Here is a 26,057-nt window from a genome sequence, read left to right as displayed (position 1 = left end):
GAAAACAGTTTCGACCATATTTCTTTCTTTAAAAGCATGGATGGTTAGATTTTTGCTAAAACAGAGCACAAATAAGGGAACTATTACACTACCTTGTACATGCACATTAAGTATTTCAGTAAATGAAGTAAAGAACATTAATGAACGTGATTTAGACCACGACGGCGTCTTCTCCTTGTTTTGAGAAACGCAGCACATGGTACGTTACACAGAGAAGGATAAAGTGTGTATGTGGGGGTGGGGGGGATGATGAAGAAAGAACATCGTTTAGTAGGGCTATTTATCCTAAACAAATTGAACTAAGCATTATTAATCGATAATACTCAAACAATCATTTGAAGACCAAAAATCGCTCAAAATAATTCTTCAATAATGATTTTTGCACTTTTATTTGAAACTTATGTAATCTTCATGCACGAGTTTGGGACTCTCTGTATGCTAACATGCATTCACGTCAAATGTTTATTCAATTCTGTCTTTTATGAGCTAATCCACAGTATCACTTTTAAGCATGGGCTGGGGATCGTAAATCTAAAATATAATAAAAATAGAGTATTACTGTTGCGATCATGAAGTGATTGGAAATCCATTTGCTTCATGTAGAATAATTTATATTCCTTCTTCATCGAAAATGAACTCGTTTTTTATAAAACTATTTAAAACTCGTTTCAATAAAAATAATATCTTTAAATACTAGATCTCATTATTACCTCGAGTTTAATCCTAGAGATGAGACTCAGCAAATCCCTTTTGCCAATGGAAACTTCAAATGGATCGAAAGACTGAGAATATATCTTTATTTCAGAACAACCCGACGTGCCGAATAATTCAAAGTAATTTTCGTTAGGTTATTACTGAAACTTCAGTAAAAAATTCAGTAATAAGGTTCAGTTATGGTGAAAAGTTAATTCTGTACTGCGTAAAAATAGAATACAGCATCTATTGCTTTCCGGAAGAGTGGTCATCAAATTGAAAGTGCGAATTTGTAAATAAAATAATGATACTAGAAATGTCGTCAATTGATCTCTAAACTTTAGCGATCAATTGACGACGTAACAAATCGTGTTACGTCGTCACACAATTTGTAGCAAAATGATGTCAATTTAAAATCCAATAGTCAAAAATAAATTAATCATTGTCGCACTAAGACCATACAGGATTTACACAAAATTAAGATTTAAGAACTATAGCATGATTATACAGTGTTAGAAAATCTCCCACAATGCATGTGTTCGTTGGAACGCAAGTTATTCCAGGAGTCTTGTTAAAAGAATTTTATCGAAATCTTGTATTTGGAGGCCTTACAAAATTTTGTACAAGTCATTACAATTTTCATTTAAGTAGGACCATTTGCAGTGGTAGAAAAGAGCAAAATGTCTCGAAGCTATACATTGCAATGACTTCCGTCTGTGTCAATGAAATTACTGAATTTGGGATCTGATTATCATACAAGATATCCAAGTAGTCCATTCTTGGTTTAAATTGCACCATTTCAAGGGCACAATGATTCGAATTAATATTAATTATTCTGAACTGCCAGTATAGAATTTAATTAAATTCGATTTGAAATAACTCAGAATTTCAGGGTGGACAGATTTTTCTTCACTTGGATATCTGGAGTCCGTTAAAAAAAAACTGTGACGCAAAAAATGAACAGAACGTAGAAACTAGATTCCAGCTAGTTTCTACGTTTTCGTGGAATAATTAAAGATTATTCCGCTCTGGATACAATTTAATAAAATTTGTGATTTAAGATACACACCATACTTATATGGTTTGAGTTTAGTTTCAATCCACGCAATTTTATTAGCAAAGGGACTTGAACTCATACGGATAATTTCTATTACCTATTTAATGATTTTTTAATATTAATCCCAACACACGAGAGACAGCAGGGCATATAGCAAATTTAATGTAATAATTAGGATATATATTAAAATATATCAAATCCTTTCAATCTATTTGCTGTCGGAAAATTGGGGAAAACAAAATTATATAAACATAAGCATACCACAGATTGAAAATCGAACAAATAAAATATTGTCACCCAATAGTTCTTTGAATAGTTATTATTCAAAGAATAACGTAACTATGTCGTAGATATCACGATAATTTAAACCATGGAAATATATACATACAGTTGAAAGTGTAACTCAATAATATAGTACTGTGCTGTACAAGTGCTATAGTATTATTCAGAGCGTGGTGATGAGTTAATCCAAATGTCGACATTGCGAGTGGATATGTTACGCCGCAGTACTATTTACTGTTAGCCCTTCAATCAAGACTGTTTGAAGAATTTTTTTTTTTTATTTGTTCCCGTTGAGATTTTTTTTTTCCGTAGGAGGATTTGAAATTATAAAAATAAATCTGCTCTTTAAGCCCTAACATCTATAAATCGATATACTTTGCGCGCGCGCGTGTGTGTGTTCTGAATTATCTGAAGCAATTAAGGCCATGAAAGGCATGAAAATTCTTATTTTATATAAAAGGTTCTTCGCACCCTAACTGGGATTCGAATCCAGGTATTTCAAACCAAATACAACGTTGTTACCGACTAAAAACAAAGAGGATCTCCAATTCGTAGGCAGCCAGTTTACCATTCATTCAAAGTTTAGATCATTTCTATCGACGAATTGCGCAGTTATGTTTGCTGAGAATAGCAGCCATCTCATGTTCCTCGCCCTAAGTAGTATTATTGTGAAATAATGAGTTACATGGACAGTTTTCCCGAGTAGCGAGGATTAAAAGCCCAAGTTTCCAGGAAAAAATTACTCTGCTTCAAAGATCGGGGGAGGGGGCTAGAAAAGTTTCCTATGGTAAGTGACTAGAATATGTGTCTTTCTTCTGCCTATCTATTGTCATGGAGTAACACGAGGCTATGCCAACAGCTCTTAAAATAGTAATATTTTGTCATTTTAACTGAACTACTTTAACGGCAAAATTAAGTAAAACAAAATTCTGTCTACGGTACATAGAGAATATCAAAAACCAGCTGTTAGTTCAATTGTTATAACGATGTCAATATAGAAAATGAGTTTATGAAACGAATATTTTATTATACGATCATTCCTTATTTGTTTCGCTAATTCGATGTTTTCATTGTAGAATGGTTTGAATTAAAAATAAAAAAAATATCTTAATTATCTGAAGATGATTTCATGGAATTTATGAAACTGGATATTAAAGTTATTATAATTAGCCCTTGCAATCGGAACATTTTGATGGCAAAATAAAATTATATCCACATCAAAATTGGGTTTAATTCCGATTATGATAACGAATGCTATGATGAAACGGGCCCTCTTATTATGTGCGAACATTTACTTCCTTATTAAGAAACAGGTTCTTTCTTCTGAGTCTTACAAATACCCTTTTCTCATTTGCATTTGGAATTTATTGATCTACAGAATAAGGTCACATGGATATCCCATTTTTATGCGAGTTTCGCAAATCTCCTATTATTTTCTTCTTTTTTTTTTTTTTTTTGTCCGTTCGTGCGCAAGTTATTTCGTACCTCTGGAAGAACAACTTTTATTCACATATTGACTATTTCGAATCCTTACAAAAAATTGTCGAACCATTCCAATATTTGCACTGTATCGGACTATTTCCTAAGACGTAAAGGAGCAAAACGTGTCGAAAGTATTACTGTAATAACTGCGCTGTCGAATGATGTAATATGGATACAAGTAACTTAATAATTCTGAACTGATGGAAAGGGATAAAAATTGATAATAGGGTTGTCTAACATTTTTCGAGATATTTCAATTTTGGTTTCAATTGAACTATTTGTAATCATAAAATTAGACCAAACATAGTTTAACACATAATTAAATGCGAAAGCCTAAAACGTTCACGTAACATATAAGCGCTGTTTTCACATCAGTGCAACCTAGATATTTATTGAATAACAAAATTGTTTTATAGTTCTCGCGAAAACAAAGGAAATATCGACAATCGAAAATCCAACTCTGAACTTCGAAGTATAATGTACTGTCAAAAAGTTATCGACTGTTAATATGTGCATACACATGATAGAATATGCGAAAGTAGTTTTCTTCGTTAAATTAGTCAAGTACTTTAAGTATGCTTCCACTTACTTTACTAATCTAACGATGTTTTTAACGACATTTCGTTTTAGTTCGCAAAACTATTCGAAGTGATAATATAATAACAACTTGCTTCTTAAAATTTAATGAAATTTGGTATTTAAAATTTGTCAACTCAATTTTAATGGCAAAACAAATATGTATGGTACATACATCAGTATAAATGGTGTCGCTATACTGTTAAAACTCACCTTTTCATGATATTTTTATAAATAATTTCTTTCTTTTCTTCTGTATGAACATTGCATAAGTCCAACGTTATTTGTATTTCATCAAATAATATTAGACCAAAAAAAAAAAAAAAAATTAATGGCACTATTAACTGGATAAATCATATTTCAATTTTATTAAAACACGTTTAATTAAAGTGAATGCAATAATCAATGACCTAAACAAAAAGATGTTAAACAATGACTTTATTGCAAAAATATATTTTTCCTTCTTCAAATACGACAAATTAACACTACAGTTGATAAACTAAACCAGCATTCAAAATGAAAGGAACAAACACTTAAATGGTGCCTGAAATACAGCAAGGTAGGTAACAACATGTGTAATTGAGCAATATTTCAAAATAAATTGATATTTATTGAAATTTCAAGAACGTATTCACTAGCTTCTACGTTCGGCATTATATCCAAATCAACTGAGGCTATGAGGCCAGTGTGTACTCTGTCTTTAATTGCTTATGTTCTTCTGAACGGTGTGTCTGTTTCGGCAGATGAAAAACCAAATTTCGGGTAGGAAATATTAGTCTCCGATTGATCATAACATCTTATATGAATAAAGGAAGTGCATGAAAATGGTTCATGCACTTCCATGTCCATCTCGGACAAAGTGCACAGTTTACTAGCAACTGAGTGTCAATTAACACTAAGGACAATACGCGAGTTAAATGAATAGGGAATCAACAAGTTTAATTACCCCAAGTCCATGTAAGACGGAACCAATTTGTATAAATTAGTAACTATGTATGCGTAGAATTCGATACAAAGAATACTTCAAGTTTCAATTATATTTTTAATTTATATATAAATCAGTTGTGTAGTATACCCATTCAATAAGTGCTGTATGGTGAACTACTCATGGACTGAGTGCCTAAAACCCAGTGTGCTAGATGTTCAGCACGGCCAACGTATTCCGTAATATATATAAATGTAGATAATGAGGCCAATAATAAGACTGAATTTAAAAAAAAAAAGAAGTGGGAGGAGGAAAGAAATATATAGGTAACGCGACTATCGCTCTGAAAGATGGTATCGAAAAGCAAAATGTGACCCTTGCTGTTCCCCAATCGAAACCATTTCACCATATTTGCTATTTTTGTACGGACTTTTTTTGTACATCGTGTCTAACATCATAGTCAGAAGCCAAAGAATGAAACAACTGATCGATAAAGTTTTGTGCAGATCTGAGGAAAAGACTCCCTGAAACATAAAATGTTACCAACTACTTACGAGGATGAGGCTCTGTGCGGACGACAGAGCCTCATCCCCGATAGTTTAAACGTTTAACAGAAGACGTGCTGTAGCAGTTGATCCAAGACAACCGAAAACAACCTACAGTCCCGTCTCGGACAAAGTGCACAATTTACTAGCAAGTGATTGTCAATTAACACTAAGGACAGTAAGAGTTAAATGCAAATAAGGAATCAACAAGGTTAATTACCCAAAACTTGGGAAATAAAAAAATATGCACAAAGTTTGTTGGACAGTATTTGCATAATGAAGAAAAACTCAGAAGAATGAATGCCTTCAAAGATTTCGTTCAAAACACTGATGTAAACCGGTTTTCCAGAACAGTATTATTACTAGAACAGCTCCCATTATCTTCAGACCACAAGACAGTGCAGAAAAACGATTAGCAAGTTCACAAGACAAAAAGAAATCCAGTATTAAAATAATTCTTGCATTCTTATATCACAAAAGGGTAATCCACTAGGAATTCATTCTTTCCGGGAAGGAATAGTGTTATTAGCGATTTCTACTTGCACGTGCTGCATGTTGAAATGTTTGTTGGTAAGTTTTGGAAGTCAGGTTGGCGACTGTTGAATGACAATGTGACAGCCGACATTGTGAGTTTTCCCAAGTCTTTCCAAAGCATGTGCTTAAGCAATAAAAGAAAGTGTATTCGGTCCCTCGAGGATTATTTTGAAGGAGACGAGTAAAAAATAAATAACATTTTTTTTATCCATATTTTGGCTTATGTGAATCTAGTCTAACTTTTTTTTCCCACACTTCATTGGAATATTCGTAAATCACGGGATCCGAGGAAAAACTGATGGAATGTGTTAACCTTTCGTAAATGATTCCGGCGAAACTAATGGAAGAGAGCCATTAACTTTATCGTTAAAAAGAGTTTGAGTTGAAATCCGAAATTTTTCAATGTTTCATTAAATGAACTGCATTAATTCCCATGATTGGTGTTTATTAAAAAATACTCATTTAAATTTTATGAAAGCTTTTAGTAAAATTCATCTTAAGTATTTTATTCCTATCGGCAGATCATTATTTATGGCATGAAACAAGTGTTTTTACCTTCAAAAAGTGTTCAATATGATTAATAAAAGCATTTTAACAACTTAGTTAAAATCGTATCGAGATTAATGTTAGATTTGAAAAGATATTTTTGATACCTGAGGGAAAAAAGTAGCAAAATGTGAAAATCACAATTTACCTGAAAACGAACATTGAGAAAAAGGCATAAATTAATTAAAAATGCATGTGAAAAATGCAAGAATCAATATATCAGAATGTTATAATTATAGAAAAGATTGACAACACATCCCGCTTTGATAGTTTTGCTACAATTAAATGAAACCAGCGATAACTTTGGGGATATGCCACGAAGATGAAGTCCGCGCCCTGCAAAAATGGGGGCGCCTAATGTAAATGACTGCCTCTCATTAGACCTTGAATATGGGCATATGGATACGAAAATGTTGTCCATATCCATATATGCAATTACATGTGGCACGTGCCATGATTTAATCCAAATTTAAATATGATCTGATAGTTACTTACTATAAATGGATGTAAATAAAATTGTTCTTCCATTTGAAAAATACACAAAAATAAAATTTAGGCGGAATGGTGAAAAACAACAAAACTCATTATCTACAGTGCTAATAAAGAAGGTTAGTTAATCTTACTCTAAATACCAAACATGGTACATTTTCAAGTCCCTTCAGGACTTCCATAAGTAGAGTGGTGGTAGTTTCACATAGTGAAGTGAAATCCATCTACTACCTAATCAGAGATCCATAAAACATCCTTACCGTGTGGAATTCCAACCAATGTAAGGAACTTAGCCTTAAACCTAACTCGAGTAAAAGCATGTTTACTGCTATACTCATCGTATTATCCGAGAATAATCAGTACAAAAAACAGCCATAATTCACGAAACCATTCATTCATTTTCATCACTCCTTGAAAGAAATGTGGCACGTTTGTAAAATAAATTTTTGACGCACCTGCTTTTAAATCTAAAGCCATCGTGTTTACTGTTAAAATTGTTTTGTTTTACATTAAATATTTTAATATTATTTCAATGACTGTTTCCACTTATGACCATTTCTATTCATAAAAATAACTATTCATAGTTACTGTAATGAACTGGCAACATCTTTACTTCTGGACAAACAAAAGCAATTAAAAATATATAAGCTTTCACTAACCCTCGATAAGCGTTGATTTGAGATTTACTAGCTTCGAGTACAATTAAGGCGCAAAAAATTAACTGTCGGGAACACTTTATATTGGCAAAACGCGACATGCCATCGAGCATGCAGAGTGGCTAAAGGTCAACGAAATTATCAGCAATTAAATTGTTACGGCAGAAAACTGCTAGACTACTCTTGCAAACTTGCAAAAATCACAAGGATTGTCAAAATACAGCTGCTCAAGCAAATTTGAAAATTATGGCACAAACAGTGAACGTAATGGATATAGAACAGCAGCAGAGCGATGAGTCGCACTGCACAATATATGCCTCTGATGAACGCACTGATTATGCCACAAAATGTGAATATGTAGGAATGTTTTTTTATGTGGGTTGGTAAATGGAATCATAAATTTTGTCATCGTTGCGTTCTACACACTGATATAGAAGAACCCCTGGTTGTTACAGCATAACGACATTCCTTACTTGTTTCATAACTCAGCCTTAAATCCACCGCAGTCTACCCAAATCTCCAACATAATCCACACAATATCAATCCAGATGTGTTATGTGAAATGTTTTGGAGTGATTAATTCACTCCAAACTGGATGAAAACGAGATTAAAAAAAAAAAAATAGAATTAACTATGCGGAAGCTAATGTCATAAGGAACGTAAATTTTGTCGGTCATTAGTATGTGTACTTTTTTTTCTGTTTTTTGCGAAGAAAAAAATTTTCCGCCTTCATATTTCTATTAAAAAACGTTATAAATAGACGCTATAATATTTCTGAAAATTTCTCATGTAGCTTCCAGAATTACAAAATATAACATGGAATGCTTCTTTTTGTAAGAAGCACGCTCACAAAACATAGATTTGCTCCTTACCAAAATAGTTGATATGAGCTCCTTACCAAAATACGAATTGACATTACAAATGTTTCTGACGTTCCTGAGAAAATTACCGCTTCAATGTTTTCCAACTGAAGGTCAATATATGCGCATCTGCGGTCGGTAGATGCAGAGGAAATTGTTCATCTAATGTCCATTTTCCTAAAATCTATCAACCCAGTGTATACAACAGAACAACAGTGGAGGAACTCACTCACGTATATGAGAATATACAGTGCTGTTGCATAACCGGAATATGAGTTAGACAGTAGGGACTGAAGGGATATCAGCACGGATACTAAAAGTGTAATATAAAGGAACAGCCTGGCAATATAGATATTGCCAGGCTGTTCCTTTGATCCGAGTGTATAATTAGAGTTCTAACACAGGGAAGATTCTACAGGAGTGGGAAGAACGTACAAGAATCCCAATGCACAAAGGTGGTGAAATGACTAACGTGCCTAACTATCGACTTATCAGTTTTCTAGAGTTGTGATGGAGATTTTGGAAAATGTAGCAAGAGATCGCATACAAAAATGGGTAGAATTTATACTTTACTATGAACAGCATGGGTTTATGGGCAGGTAATGTTTAGGAGTGAGTCAGACAAGGGAAATGGATACATTATGATACTTCTGTCCTTTGTTAAAGCTTTTCACAGGATTCAGCATGGAAGGATGTTGATGGACATGGGACTGGATTATAAGCTATTAACGTTGATAAAAAGATAGCTGACTGACATATCAGAAAGTGGTGGACGGGGGATGCGATCTCAAGATTCTTAAGGTGGCCCAGAGATCAGTCCTTGGTCAATTGTTATTCAATCTTTACATTAATTGCATCGGGAAGGATTAAGAAATTCGGACGAAGAAAATATATAGAGTGTAATCAGGAATGCAACTGACATTCAGTACTTGCATGATTTGAATACGCTGGAATTGTGGACATGTGAAAATGGTTATCATTTCGACGTTAATATATGTAAAGTTATGCACTTTGGTCCAATAAACACACCAGCTACGTTTTATATTGGTGGGATTATGCTAGAAGAAATTGACCAGGCTTGGGATATTGGAGTTTTAGTCGACAGGAAGTTGAAGTTCTAAGACCATGTCGCAAGGATTGCAGATAGAACTCGGATGATAACTGCAATGCTGAAACGAACATCAACATGTAAGAATAAGGAGGTCATCTTGCCTTTTACAAGGCTTTGATATGACCTTATCTGGATTACTGAGCGCAGATATAGTCTGCTGGTTTCCGAATTGATGCTGATACAGCGGATAGGGTGAAAAATAAAGTATTAAAGATAATACTGGGACTGTGAAATGTATATTATGAGGAGAGATGGAGAATTTGTGGACTGCAGACGCAAGCAAACGGGAGACAGAGGGTGATAATATGATAGAGACCTGCAAACTTTTGAAAGGATTATACAAGATACCAGTACATGGAGTTTTTCATTTTATGAAAGATGGGGAGAGGACGTCCATGAAAGTTGAGAATGAATGAATACAGACAAGAAAGGGTTGAGAGCTACATTTCTCTCTCATAGAGCGGCTGCAGCGCGTGAATGGAATGGCTTGCCGCTGGAGATTGCGAATGCAGATTGCGTGAATGAATTTAAAAAAAAATGCATAACGTGATGAGAGTGATATGTGGCCTTCCTCTATGGGACCCTGACTCCTTGGAGGTCTCTTGTAATAATAATCGTGTTGGTATTCGTCTACACCACAGAAGTTTTCAAATATGACCATGTTCTGTGGATAAAGCAGCTATTGGTTTGAGGAAGATGTGGAGAAATGCTTGCCTACATTCGAAAGCTTTCTTTGGAGAATCCCATATAAATGCCGCAGTTGATGATGTCAGTGGTGGCTGTGTCTGTTATTAAATCTTGTTTAACACAGGCCATAGTCTCTGTTCCCCGGTTGTGAGACTTTCGTATACAGACTCAGATAAATTTCACAACACGCTTTATATAATGCTCTTGACAGATTTAAGAAATGGAGCCTCAGTAATAAAGACTGAAGCAACACTTTGCGTTTAGGAGTCTAAAAAAGGTAGAGGGTGGTATCTTATAAGTTACCAGTACTGCTTAATTATTGGAGTCGGTATATTTTAAAGGTCATTCATATACGAGTCTACATCTCAGTAGTTAGTATAGAAAATGCCTTCGGGTTAGATACGCAGAATGGTTTCGTTATAGTCTCCGATCATACAAGCGATCAGCGACTAATACGCATTTAGCAGACATATGGGAATATGTCTATTGCTCTGTTCCGACGCTACAAAAGGATACCTTCCTGGTTTGGAAGAAATTCCAACTAGGCAGGTATCTCTACTTCAGAGTGGTGCTTCACCAGACGACGAAGGTTACTCCCACTTGGTGAGTCTAATTCAAAAATCAACAAATATAAAAACCAGTCAGACAATTCATCCCTTCATCAAGAAGTTTAAGAAAGTTATTTGCAGAAAAAAGTAAGTCATTCAGATAATGGATATTACTTGTTTAAATGGAGTGGGTCACCATGGGAGAAGTAGACCCAATCCTCCAGCAATGAGAGAGGCCTTTACCTCAGCAGTGGGGAAAAGTTACAGGCTGTAAAAAAATATATTACTTTTTTATTTTTAAATCATCAGTACTACTACAATAATGGGAACAATTTCGTTAGAAATGAGTAGGCATAAATGATAACGAACGAATAGTTGTGCGAATATCGGTGACGTGGATCTGAAGTACGGGAATAGCAAAACTTAAAAAGCAACGAACTTCTGATGTGAACCCGCGAGAGAATTAATACTTCAGTATGAAATACCGTCAGAGATGGTCCGTCTCGCAGTGGCAAATAGCATTTGTTGGTTAGTACATGTACTTCACTTTACAAGCAACAAAGCCGGGAGACTTCCCTACCTCCCTCATCACTTACAAAAATAGCCCTCGTGAAATAAGATAGCTATCATATAGACACGTCACATGACTTAAAAAGTCCCTCATGACTCACGTGGCGTGGGAAAAAAAAAGCGCGCGAGCTACACAGAAAAATGTTCTCTGTGGGTGCACAGTTGGAGAGTATTTGAGATATTCCTGCGTTGATTACTTCACGTGAGATATTCCCCCCCCTCCTCCCCACCTCTTTTTTGTGTGTGTAAACTGCCGCCCCATGAGGCGATTTTTAATGCGTTTCTTTTTAAAAAATTCAGGACGAACGTTAAAGTTTTGGGGATCGTCTCTGAACGCGTTTTACTGGCCGTTATTTTTATCAGCTGGCCGCGAATGGGAGGTATTTTAGAGCAATGCATGTGTACGGAATATTTGGTTCTTGATTAGCTTGATAAACACCCGGATGCACCTGCTGTTCAGCTATTAGAATATTAATATCTGCGTTCCCTCTCACATGATAGTGTTCAGGTCAAGGCTTAATAAAGTACAAATATTTATTTACGTCAAATAGACCAAGTATAACGCATGTAAACGAGCGTAACCAGGGTGGTTTTTGCTGTTCCCTTATGTCGCTGAAGGCGGTTTCAAAATCTAGTTGAACAGCCGCTTTTCGTTCAACGTTTCTGGATAGTTACTGCAGTTTCCACAAAATAGTGCTCCAAATAATCAACCACATAATTTTCTAGCGTTGGGAAAATGAGCTAAAAGTCCGTAGACAGGGACGTTTCTCGTTTGGCATGGTGCGAAGGGCATAAGCACTTTGCTAAATTGATGCAGAAGTCATGATATATGTTGGAGAACAAATACACATTGGCTGCGATTACTTAGAGAAGAATGAGAGCGCACATTTCAGTGAATACTAGATCTGCTCCCTGTTATCGGGCTGATGCATAGCTGTCATCCCGATAATAACTGGTATGATGATCACATCTGACATACTTTAAAAATCAATTCTGAGCTCATCTTCTAATGTATAAGGAAATGGCGTTTAAATAGATCCATTGGACGATTCATTTATAAAATCCACAACATTTTTAAAAATAAATCAACCACACCAAATTCAAAAACCACATCAGCAAAAATAAATTGTATTTATTTTTCGTGACGATTAAATAGAATACTCAATAAAGAAGCTAAATGTTTCAATACAGATTTGGCCCAAATATTAATTTAACGACAAAATGATAAGTTAATTATGAGGATTCGGCGATATGAAGGTACTTGTACAGAACTTATAGTATCGGTATAGCTGCATTTTAAATCCTGTACGCATGAAATATATATTGATAACTCATGCATTATTTTTTATGTGGATCTCACCTATGAAGAGCAGAAAATAAACCCTCGCGATACATCGGGTACCCGTAGGTGAGCGGTTCCACTACTCCAGAGACAAAAGGTGAAACGTGTTTATGGTAAGCCAGTTCCGACTTCCAGTGGGTCCCACACCACCCTGCTTATTGCAAACGAATCCTTGCTTACTGAAGACGAAAAACAGTTTCCAGTAAGCAGGGTAGAAATTAAAATAGTCTACCACCAAGATCTCAACAAGCGTCCATACTACAGTGGGATTCAAACCAAGAACCTGCTGGCTGGTTACACAGCGGGTATGTTATCCGTTAGGCCAACCGGTACAATTTAGTTACTGAACCAAACAATTGCGGGACACTAATTTAATGGGGGGGGGGAAGTATAAAAACAATCAAATAACGAAAGTTGACACATGGTAACCTTATGAAAGGTTAATTCAGTAGGGAAGAGAATAAGTGAGCAAGGATGCGTTGTAGGACTCAGCACAAATATGGCAGCATACACGGTCGCAATGAGTGACGATTTTCATCACAAACTCATCATGTAGATATATACTACATAACTGATTTGTGGTTTTTACACGGAAAAAAATTCGCGTAAAATTTAACTCTAGCAGAATGACTTATTCGCTATTGCAATTATGAGTATGTCATATTGCACTGACAACAGAATACTACTGAGGGTGGTCCCTTGTCGCAATTTATGCTTCATTTGTTTCTCTTGACTGAAGACTACAAAAGCAATCCAAGTATTTACATATCTACATGGTGACCATCCACCTAAGAGGGGATGGAGTAAAGCAACAATTTATTCATCAATTTGTTTAGTGCAAATGTAACAAACTGTTGATTTATAATTAAAGTTAACACAACTTGTTTTGACTTCGGAATCGGGGCTTAACTGCAGGTGTGACCAATAAGGTTCAACACACACAACAACAACATGTATATTTGCGCTTTTCTTTCCAATTTCACTCTTTTCTTATGCTCATCCGCTACCGCTCTGAATTGTGCAGATCAACATTGAGTTCGAATATGAATTTCCAGCAGTCGCTAGACTTGGAAATGTTTGTCTGTTGTGAATGAAGTTTTAAACAGCCATATTATTATTCTTATCAATTATTCTAGCCATATTATTATTATATCATATTATTATATGAGCTGCGTGTACACAGCTCATGTAATAATATGAGCTGCGTACACGCAGGCACAAGGATGTATAATTTTGAAACGAATAGACTTATTTGCCAAATATTTCAACTTGAGGCTAACAAGTTATCTTCAGTGGCAGGCTAGTATGAACAAGGTAGAACGTTAACATTCGAGTATTTCAAAAAAGATAGAAGACGCGTAATGGCATAAACAACGCCACACGGGGAGATGTCATAAATTGATATGCAGATAGGGCAAAAAGAAACTATTGATGATAATGAGACTTTCCCAGATTTTTGAGGAGAGGCGGTCGTTCTGATTTAAATTAGTACGATGTACTAAAGTTTCAGCACTATTTAAACAAACGTTCGAATTTGAATCGGCATCGTTGAAGTGGGCGCGTTCTCGAACAGATTTCTCATATTTATTAATTATGTATGATTGGTGTTCTTGTAATCTTTTTTCCATAGAACGCCCGGTATGTTAGGAGTGGAAATCACAAGAAACGTGGTAATAAAAATTTGTATTTTATTTGTTTCAATAATATATTCTGGTATGTACGTGTACACAGCTCTCATCAGTAACGAAATTACATTCACAATAGGGAAAGTAGATATCAGTTTATGAGGAACCGGAAGGGGGAAAATATAAACTTCTGAGTTACGTTCCGGATCAAATGCAAGCTAAAGTAGTAGGTGGCGTTTCTCTCTTTCTTTCTTTCTCTCTCTCTCCTCTAGTATTTTTGAGAATAATCAAATCAGTTATGCCAGTAACTGAATTAGAGCGGATGTAGCCGAATCAGACTAGATGACTGCATCTGATATTTCTAAAAACCAAACTTTCTGGTCGAGCGAAACACGAAACAGATCACGTGGTCCATCTTGAACGTAACACCACCTCTCTCTAAGTAAAAATAGAAGCGAAATGATAAAAACTCGAGACGCTACACTATGGAAAGATTTATCTATCCATTGCTTACTCACTTTTTAATGCCGTGAGCACACTTTCATCTTCCCGCTTTCTTTGCGTGCAGTTACAAAATTTCTCCCAGTCTGCGTCCTTCTTAGTCCCGAATAATAAGCATTAAGAAAACACTCGACTAACAGCATGGGAGAAGATCTGCTGTGCATTACATCATCTTGCAAGCAATTAGCTCTCCTCCTTCTTCAGCTATCTGTTTGCAAATTTGTTGGCAGAACCATTTCTCTGTTTATAAACATCATCGACGCGTACAGTTCATGAACTCTAATTCAACCCGGAAATAAATACACGCAAACTCGCACTATAGTAAGGTAATGAAATGATGTCCGTGACATCGTCCAACTCACTGCCGTTTTGGAACAAGATCAGCATCTCCCCGGGAAAGCCGACCGTGTGTTGCGATCTGAATGTGACTGAGGCAGTTCATTGATCATGCAACGTTACGACTATCAGTCTCACTGCTCTTTTTATTTAATTTTTTGCTTGAGGATATTTAATAATTCTTTCATTCTCTTCCCCTAGAAGAAAGTTATTAAATTCCTTATGATAAAACTTTGATAGTCAGACGGTTTCCGTCTGCTTCACCGGAGTAATTGGCAGAACTTTAAGCGCTCGTCGGAAGTTCTGGCATAGCTGCAGTTTGGAACGCTTGCAGGGAGCATGTGTACAACTGTCAATGGACCCTAGGAACCATGTGCGCACAGGAGCGAATAATCGCTTTTACCACACCTTGGTGTACGATATTTCATGCATTCTGTTTACGGTGGGGGACATCACGGCAATAAGCAGCAGTTGTCAAGTGCACGCGGCCACGCTGTCGGTCAGTGTTTCGAAACCGGCAAAGTTGTCGACGGAAGTCTTACTGAAGCTCGCTGGCAACCTTTGTTACTTCACGGCCACACGTGAGTCGTCGTGCACTTGCTTTTTTTTTTTTGTTGTTGGGTACGATATCGTTCGTATTCGAGGAAAGTCAACTATGCTTTGGCGATCGGATGCTGTAGAAGGATAGCGTCACTACTATTGTCAGCTTGCAAAATGTCACCTACTGTCCGAAATATTTCCAGTCATCTTCGTTGAGGGGACGAACGAATCCTACAACCTCATAGCAGGTCTGTATGTTAGTTTGCATATATGTATATAATAATAATAACAGAATTATATACAAACCGTAATGGTACTCTTAGTGTATTACTATTAGCACAGCTCGCAGCTTATCCAGATTGCAATTTAACGAGCCAAGGAATGGTTAATCATAAGAATCACTGTCCCTCGCCCGCGCGCTATTAGTTGATTTAAACTGCAGCTAAATCAATGAGTGACAGATCGTCAACGTTCCTCTTCCCATTAAGCTGGGGGGGAGGGATGTGGCAAGTGGCCAACCATGCGGGTAGTCATCAGGTTAGAGGATTTAATGTTCTCTTAGCCAGAAATCGCAGACTTGTACTAACGACAAGCAGCGGAAGTCAAGCATCTAACGGTTTGTTCTGGCATGTAAGTTTGGCTACGTACATGATCCTATCGAAAAGAACACGACTCATTTTTTTCTCTAATACAAGCTCATTATTTGCTTCTTCTCGAGATAGTTTCAAAGTCCAGCAGTGCTTTTTACATTTCCAACAAACGCTAAGTTGGTGTTCTCTCCTTCGTTTAATGCTTGGCATTCTTAATAGCGTGTAAGGAAATTTTCTTTCTAGACATCGTCGCGTGTTTGCTAATGGAAACACGTTAACTATAGGTTTGAGGAATATCACGAAAGAATTATATTTGTTCAGAAATGTTTTGATTTGAGTCAATAGCGATTCCTTCACACGACCATGTTACAACTTCCATAGTAAATTCAAGAACAAATCACGATAAAAATCTAACCTAATGCTTAATTTAAATTATAGTGATCCAGAAAGGTTTCTACAGATTTCTATCGTCCTAATTTACGCGAACGTTTTACTGTGTAGGCATTCGGAACCGAAATCCTACGGAATAGGTTGGTTACCCCTTATTCCTGGAGGTATTCCATGTCTGTAGAGGCGTGTGTTCACGAGGCCGGTTTGCCTGCTTTCAGGAGGAAAAACCCCCAGATAAACTGGGGAGAAAAACCCTGAGGTCCACGCCCAAGACCGCCTAACTTGGCTATGTCTGAGAAAGATCCAAAGCTCCTCACGTCGGCGACGGGAATCGAACGCAGGACACTCCCTTCCCAGGCATATGGTTGCGAAGCGCACAGCCACTTGGTTAACCGCGCAGACACATTTCTATAATAGTTTTTAATACTTGTCAGAAAAATAAGCATTGAAGTTCGCCTAGCAATTTGAGTGCCAGATTCTCCCCCCCCCCTTGTTTAAAGAAACCTACGATGGCGCGCAAAAAATGCTATTGCTTGGTTTATAGAGCACAGGTCCCAGATTATCTTAGTCCACCCACGATATCACATGTTCTACACATTTAACAACCTTTCGTGGGTGGGATTCATATAAAAAAAGAAATTTGTAACAAATGCACACTATCAGAAACTATCAATTCTTTTGACTCAAGTTGACGAATTACATTTCTGAAAAACAAGTCGCATCGCCCCCAGTATCATGCGCAGTGGATACTTTCAAGCAATGGTGATATGATTTAAAAAAATGCGTACTTTATTTTGAATTCTAGTATAAATCCTCTGTATCAAATGCGATCTAAGTCTTGGTGCAGCGAGTAATTTTGATAAACCATTTTTTATACAATCCCTTAGTACAAATGCATCAGATTAATGAACTATTCCTTTAAATGCGATTACCGTTTAGACTATTTAAGACAAATTTATCCAGAAAAAGGTTGTACACCTATTAAGCATAAATAGTAGATTAATGATAAAAGGCTTACCGGATACAAAAAGTATCTGGTAACGAGGCGGAAATAACTTTTTCAAGTTACTTCAGCTTCGAGTGAAAAAAAAAAAAAAAAAAGAAAGAAACGAAGGCAAAAAGAGAACAAAGGATCTGCTTAATGTGTTGGAAATTACAAGTTCCTGAACATTTTGAACTTCATCTTCAATCTAGCATGCGAGTATTGGAAGGGAAGTAGCATAAAAATATTATACATTTGCCATTCAGTTTTAGAATCTCGTTATTCCTAATTCCAGATGATTTCATTTAAAAAGCATTTAAGAACATTAAGATAAAACGAAAACAGCAGTCGGAAGCACGCGCTTTGATTGAAAACACCAGTATTTGAATCCCGTGTAGGATTCGTGTAGAAATTAAGGAGTAATTATTTTCCCTTTTCTAGGTTTAGGAAACCCAAGAGAATAGGACATAACAGAATATTCGACCTGATACACGGAGATAAAGACGAGAGAAAATGAAAGCATGGAAAAAGGCTCATCACTTTGGGATGTCAGAGGTTTTTCAGTTCACTGTTAACAGACAAATGGATGATGGCACTTTTCAACAGTGAATCTACAATAATACACCTAGTATAAACTATTACTTTTTGGGTAAGACGCATGCTCAGTCTAGAACTGATAAGTCACCTGTGTATGTACTAGGAAACAATTTTAGCTTCACAGGTTAGCACGCACACATATACATAAACATACACAGAATATTTTTATGAAGTGTGCAACTTCACAAAACTCATTATACTTTACTAGAAATTATCCTTTATGCTACATCATACTTTGATAAAAGCCAAGGTTAAAAATTTAAGATAACACGGTTTCCTACGAAATTTTAATAAAATAATAATTGAAAGATGTACGAATTAGAGGCATGCTCTTCCTAATTTGTAAGCTTTTTAATATCTAATAAACAAGCAGTTTCCTTTCGTTATATTACACTACTGGGTTGAAGAACTGTATTTGAACCAGCGTCGTTTATCATCTATATTAAAATTTATGTGACTTACAATTATCATGCAAAATAGGCAATTCCGCCCCACTTCGTCTCCTTAAACGGCAAAACAATTTTTATTATTTTTAGGCAGCAATGCAATCCATAAAACACAAGCAAACATAATGGAGAACACACGCGCTATTAATATGCATGATATGGTCTCATTACTTTAGTTGTTTATGCGTAATTATAACAAACCAATCAGAACTAATTCGAAATGCAGCTGCACTGAGATTTAAGATTAATACCTGATCAATCTTGTAGTCATGCACACTGTAGACTGAACTGACGAGCAAGTTTAATTTCAACAGTTTTTTTTTTTAATTCTTAAATCAACGTTTAGGAATATTTCATATGGACATAAATTGTTCCACTAATCTGTAAAAAAATAAATAAAAATTTAAAAAAGTAAAACTATCTCACCAAAGCGATACCTCTAATTTCTCTACAAAATAATTAATAAATAAAATGACTTGAAGCACATTACAAGGAACACTGCAAACGTAAGTACAAAAAAAGTGCATTACTAAAACTATTTAGCTCCAAGTCATTTTTCCCTTATTAATAAGCTAAAGAAGTCATGAAGTTCTGTAACGATACTGACAATTTATTTAGGATGATGTTAAAACTCTCATCGTGTATATATTATTGTACATAATGTTGGTTTTTTGTGTGCATTAATTTTTGTGCATATATTCGAACAAGTTCAATAATGTATATGGTGGGCATAATAGGAATCATACGTGATATGGTAATATACTAGAGAGAAGCGAAGACCAGTTTTTTCTATAAGTCTGCACAAAAAAGATTTGAATATCATATTATCAGTTCATATAAATTTATTATCCCGGTTCCCTTTGAAATAAGGCTACTGAACGTGTTATTTATTTTTGTCATTGTCATATCCCCACGAGGGTACAGAGGTCTGACATACGTCGGTTTACAGGCCGAAGTTAACCCTGTGGAAATAGCCAGTCCTCAGCAGCGTGTCAACAGCATCGAACGATTGATCCCTTCCAACTACTAATCGCACTCAGACTTGCTTAATTTTTTGAGTGAGCCATTAGTAGCAGAGACTCTACCAATCGACCAACCTTTGCTGGCGAATGTGTTATTTTACTCTTTAAAAATGTAAATTGAGATCCACTGCACGGTCGACTAGATGAAAAGTTACAGAAATGCATAACATCTTAATTGTAGATTATATCTGGTTTTGTAATGGAGCATTCGTTGTCATTTGAAGTACCATATTCAGTAAACACATTTCTGTACTGTACTTGACATTTATGATACTTATTCTCTCTCTTTCTCTGAAAATTTTTATTCTGTTCAGTTAGTCCCTTATGCCTAGTGTTATTACTTTTTATTTCTAGACAACTCTCTTAGGAATTTTAACGAGGGATATGGGTGAGATCGATCGAAATAATTTCGCTTTGAAGTGAAATCTATAACAAATGATCACACTCCTTACAGAAGGTAAATTTATTTCTTTTTCTTTACGAATAATGATATTTACTTAAAAGTTTGTTATGATACAGTTTACATAATCCAATATTGCGATTTCTCCTTTAGGAATTCGATGCTCAATTGATTTTCCTGAGGAATCGACATCCTTCTCCGCTGTTAATATGCATCTGGATCGGCATCCCTTGCAGCACTCAGCTTTCCTGGAGTCACATTATCTGGATCTAATACAAAACATAACCCAGTAAGGCTGATCATTGGGCAATTACGGTGTACTCTTGCTTCTATGATGGGATGTTTTTATTATAAATGACTCCAATATATGTTTCCTTAATTTTTTTTATGATTTCGTTTCTCTCTTCACCCTCAAAATATCCATTAAAACAAAAAGGGAGGAGAGAGATTGTAGGTCTCTCCTCTCATTTAACCGAAATGGGAGGAGCGACCTACGCAATCTTAGCCAACTGCGCCAAAATACGCAGTTTGCTAAGATTGCGTGGAACATGAAACTCGCTTAAAACCATGACTGTCATATAGTACTTCAGTGACTCGTGTTAGCATTTGTTATGCCATACAGATTCATAAGTGTGCATCTCTAACTCAGCATGGACAAAAAAAGGCTTCTGAAATCATGTAAGCTGTTCTGTTTTTTTTTTTTTATCTCCTAACTTTAATCTCTCTGTATCAACGCTATTTCCTCGTATACAACTAGAATAAAGTATTCTCACTGACTGACGATGTAATCATTTCATAGTATTGCGTGATATCTTGCAGCAGACTAAGATAACGTGCAATCGGTCTCTTATTAACTACACATTCGGCGCTTTCAGCTGGGAAGTCTAAATATGGCTAGCGAAAGACTAATGACTAAATCCAGAGTTCGAAATGATCATAGCTGTTATCTGTGACCAAAGAAAGAACTTTTCACTGGCATATATTCGCGTTTTATATAAAGGAATAGCTTTGCCCATCTGTTGAATGGACAGTCAATTATATATTTCCTGCAGTAAGTTACAAACACAGTCGCACAGAATATGGAGACTTAACATATAAAATAAGAGTCCAGTATAGATTGAATAACAGCGAGAGGTTGCTTTCCTGATTAGCTCCAGAATACCTCTCAGAAGGTAACAAACAGTAAGATTTGTGGCGTCACAGGAGAAGAAAATGCACAGAATGATAAACACATTGAATGGCTGCGAATCATGAAAATCAAGATTAGAACCAAAAAGCGAAATTTAAAATCATATTCAGAAGCTTTTACTGTGTAAATTTGCGAATGTAATAAATGAAATTTTGACACTCTTTAGTATAAAAATGATTTGAACCAAAATAAAATGTTCCTCTCAGAACAATTCAAAACATTTTTTTTAATCGCACGAATTAATAATCCTGGATTTTTTTTTATCTATCTGGATTGGAATATGTAATATTTGTTTTTTTCAGACTGAGCATTATTTTGTAAGAGAGAAATTTTTTACGCTGAACAGAAATTATTTAACGGAACGAAAAAAAGTTCGTACTTCTGGATTAAATCCTCAAAAGATAGATATCCTAGAACCTAAACATCAATTGGTTTAGTTGGACAGAAATATATTTACAAAAAAAATTTCGTTCCATACTTCGTTATAATTATAAGAGGATCAAAAATGATCTGTTCTTCGGATGTTTAATTCAACCCCCTGTTTTGGAATAACATATCGACCTTGCATGTATGCGGGAGTGTATCATAATGCGAGTCGAGCCACAATTTCTAAAAAATAATATTTACTTTGGCTGAACATTTAAAATATAACTTGCATAACTAAAAAAAGATCGAAAACGATAAGCAGATCTCAAATACTCCGCATTCGATGACTTCCAAGGCCACGTAAACAGCATTAAATGGATCAACTCTGTGTACACAACACAAATGAAAGCTTAAAAAAAAAAGGTATTTATAGTAAACATAGAATACTTTACCTCAAAATCTCAGTGGAAATGATTTGCATGTCGCTATCGCACATTTTCCGCTGCATGGTGCTTAAACGGTAGACTAATTATAGCTAACATTCACTTAGAGCGAAATAAATAATTTGGAATATCATCAATAAGCTAATTTATTTACTAGAGTGCTGCCACTTAAAGGAATCAGTTTTTTTTTCCAAAGAAAATGAGTAATTGCAATTAAAAGTATTAGCAATTTTTACACAGAATATGAAACCGTGCGATAATATTCATTTATTAAAAAATTACAATGTTAATAACAAATGTATAAATAAGGACTACAAAATATCATTAACAAGTTTTACGATATACCATTAAAAAAAAACAGCTGAGTGTGCTGCTACCCGTTGAATAAAATATCATATAAAAAGACTTCCCAGTTTGTCTAAATGCATAAGTTAAGCACTAATTGTAAATAAGGCACACGCTCATCTGTGTATCATGTAAAAAAAAAAAAAAAAAGAATTACAATATGCATAGAGTTTGTTTGATGGAAAAATTCGAGAACATAAACAAGTAAAGAGGCAATTTCAGTTATGGATGTTATCGCAAGAAAACTAAATTAAAGAGACAACTAGATTTTCATTTGCTGCTCTGTTTATGGAGAATTTATGATAAAAATGGTAGAAGACAGCTTCTATCCAAGAAATGGAACCAAAAATGATAATTTACTTCATTATAGATATGCACATAGTATGAATAAGAGAAGAAAAGTTAACCGTTGTGGGACAAGAGAGAGAGAAAATTACTGCGACGTATTGTCTAGGCCTAGTTCCCAGTGCTTAAAATAGAAACTTTGCTTAACAGTAAATAAATAGTGAAGTTGTTGACTTGCGGGCTACTGAAAACGTGGCATATAAACAGCTGTTTGTGAAATCCAGGAATGAAGAAACCAAGAACTAAATAGACAAAGAAAATCGGACACGTCCACTTACCTCAGTTTTTTTGTTACTTTTCTAAGCCCACAGTAAAATAACTTGCACGATTTTGTCTGTCAGAGATGACGATAACGGATGCAATGTATAGCGGTAAACAACCGTGCTGTGTTTCCTTTTTCGCATAGTGGGAATCTACAAAAAAAAAAAAATCGACTACTTGAAATGCAATTAGGAAAAAACGAAAACAACTAATTATCTATCAGTGTTCTAAAAGATTCTAACAGGCATTGAAGAGAAAGAGGGGGAGGATGATTCATAGTGGTGCAATTGATATTTTAAACAGTGCTTTAAAGATGCAAAGTACAGTGTGAATTCTGCGAAATGAGAGATTTGTTGATTTTTCTATTTAGTTGTCCTCTCGTGTTTTAAGGTATTTTTGGCATTAACTATCCTACCAAATAGTTTGCATTCGTCCAATTAAAAATTTGTTCTCGTGAGCATTTTTCCGCTTGAATGTTTTTTCTTTAAATTTGAAACAATTCCTAATTTACTGCTGACAGGAGTCAGCAGTAAATTAGGAAAACGTATGCTAAAATTCACATGTATAATCTGCTATTAAGAAATATTAAAACTTTCCAGAGTATATTATCTGGTAATAGTGTTATTTATTTTGGTTATATACTTATTCTGGCTTTATAGAAATGAACAAAAGGAAACTAAACTCACTCGATCGTGCAAAGCATAACCTGCTTGCTCGAGCCAATTGACTTTTATTAAGCTGCCAATGCCTTTTAGCAAAAAAAAAAAAAAAAAAATCGTTTTAAACAAAATGCATTTTCAGACGCTTCAAATGACTTTAGTGTGTATTTATCCGTCTTATTATCTAAAACAAAATACATTGCATTGTGTTGAGCACACTAATAATATCAGGACGAACTACGGAAGGGTATAATCCGCTTATGGTGAGAGCACGAATCGGTAGTACTTCGAAGCCTCCATCCTGTTTTATTTTATTCAGTTCTACAGTGCGTAATGAATAACTGATCTGCTGAAAGAAACCCATCACACCCTCGCATTCATTCACTAAGTATATTGCTCAGCTTTCTGAGAGTTCTCTCTCAGAGCGTTTGGAACAAAATTTTGGACAATAAGGACTACTGAATGTTCATATAAATGAATCGCATGCTATAATTACATCACATTTCTTAAAATTATGTTCCGCTATCACATGAATGATTCTCAACCAACTTGTGTATCCTATTCATCATCAGTCTGCTTACTTTGCCTGTTATACTCAAACGACAAAATGGCACCGCTCTCTCTCCCTGTTAACCTTCTGCAAGTATTTGAGACAACTCGAGAATTAATGTACAAGCACATACTCCAATCAGACAGGAAATCTACTGCTCTGATTATGTTATTATTTACATTTCTGATTTCAGTTTCTGCATGAATGGTTGTGCCTGTTTTAACGTTGCCCTGAAGGCTGAGAAATGCTTACAAGACCACAGCAAGGCACGAGATATTAAAAATCTGTACGTTCGCTTTGATGACGAATGAACCCTATCTTGGTTTCGAGTAAAATTCTCAGTGAGTGAAACTAATAGCTGGATTAAAAATTACAGCATTTTTAACAATTTGGAGCAACTTATGAACATCTCGTTAAAAGAGGCTTTAAATCAATCAAAATTCCTTCCTTCACACTTAAGGGACACGTGAGAAAACATTTTGCTAGCACTGTTGCTCCAGTCAAGTTTGATGGTCCAAGTGTACGAAAGGAATGCAGCAAATAAACATGCAATAGCATTAGGAGTTGGGCGGTTTAGAAATAAGGTGAAACGTTTCCATCGACAAAAAGATAAAACAGTCTCCGTTTTTGCTGTTTTGTACAAAGAAATACTCTCAATTTTCGCCTGAGACAGAGTAATTCAGCTTCAGTTGAAAAAAAAAAAAAAAGTTCCTTGAATCCAAGTCTCTCCAACCACAAGTGTCTGTTTTTCTTACTGTTCTAGGACGCGAGAAGACTCAGTGGGTTTTTTCAACTGAAAATGAATTAGCTGGTGTTATATGAAGTAAGGTATCCTTCTATTTTGTCATGAAAACTCGAGATTTTCACGACGAAAAGCAAAACCAGCCGCAATTAACTGGCTTCACAGATGCTTCAGTCGAAATTACTCCTAAGTAAATTGAAACAGTTTAGAAAAAAAATTGAAATCACTAACTTCTGATACAAGTTTGTGTATATAAATAACAATAGAAATGCTAAAAATCAATGATGGAAACGGAAGCAAGAGATATACGAGAATGAATGAAAACATTTGGGTCTTTTAAATTGACATTTACTTATTTTTTACAAATGCAGAAGTACGTAGTAAGAAATTCTTAAGTTTACTTAAAGGGTATCAGCGAATAATACCCTTACAGTTGCCTTATAATATTCCTATTTCCTTAAAATTTAAACGATAGTAGAAAAATGTTTTATTCTTATGCACTCACATTAAACAACTTTTCTTCGACGATTTTGATTACAGGCTCCAATTTTAACAAAAAGTGGTGATTACTAAGTAGATACATTTCGGAATGTGTGTCAACAAAATTGTAATACAGGAACTTATTTCAGTGAACTTTGTGCAGGAAGAAATGCATCAAAACGTCAACAGCGCAGAGAAGAACTTTCTTAAATGGGTAAAGACATTTATCAAATTAAATACAAATGAGCATTGTTTAGTTCTTTTTAGAGAGGGAATTTGGTTTGGCATTGAATGAGGCATCGTACTGCGTAAAAATTACAATATATTTTCCAACAGTCCCCCCCC

At 35.4% G+C, this 26,057-nt stretch overlaps 1 long non-coding RNA gene across 1 annotated transcript; it reads left to right on the top strand.

Annotated features, from left to right (window-relative positions):
- Positions 1-15,498: 15,498 nt before the first annotated feature.
- On the top strand, positions 15,499-21,112 carry LOC150101207 (uncharacterized). The gene is made up of 3 exons (XR_016549143.1): positions 15,499-16,153; positions 20,287-20,389; positions 20,486-21,112. It is a non-coding gene; the product is annotated as an uncharacterized LOC150101207 (long non-coding RNA).
- Positions 21,113-26,057: the final 4,945 nt, after the last annotated feature.

The sequence above is a fragment of the Typopeltis vanoorti genome, chromosome 12 (genome assembly GCF_054136105.1).
Source record: "Typopeltis vanoorti isolate ZY-2024b chromosome 12, IOZ_Tvanoo_1.0, whole genome shotgun sequence".
NCBI classification, from domain to species: Eukaryota; Metazoa; Arthropoda; class Arachnida; order Uropygi; family Thelyphonidae; genus Typopeltis; species Typopeltis vanoorti.
Note: the sequence above shows the minus strand (reverse complement) of the source record. Positions and strands in the feature narration are given on the sequence as shown.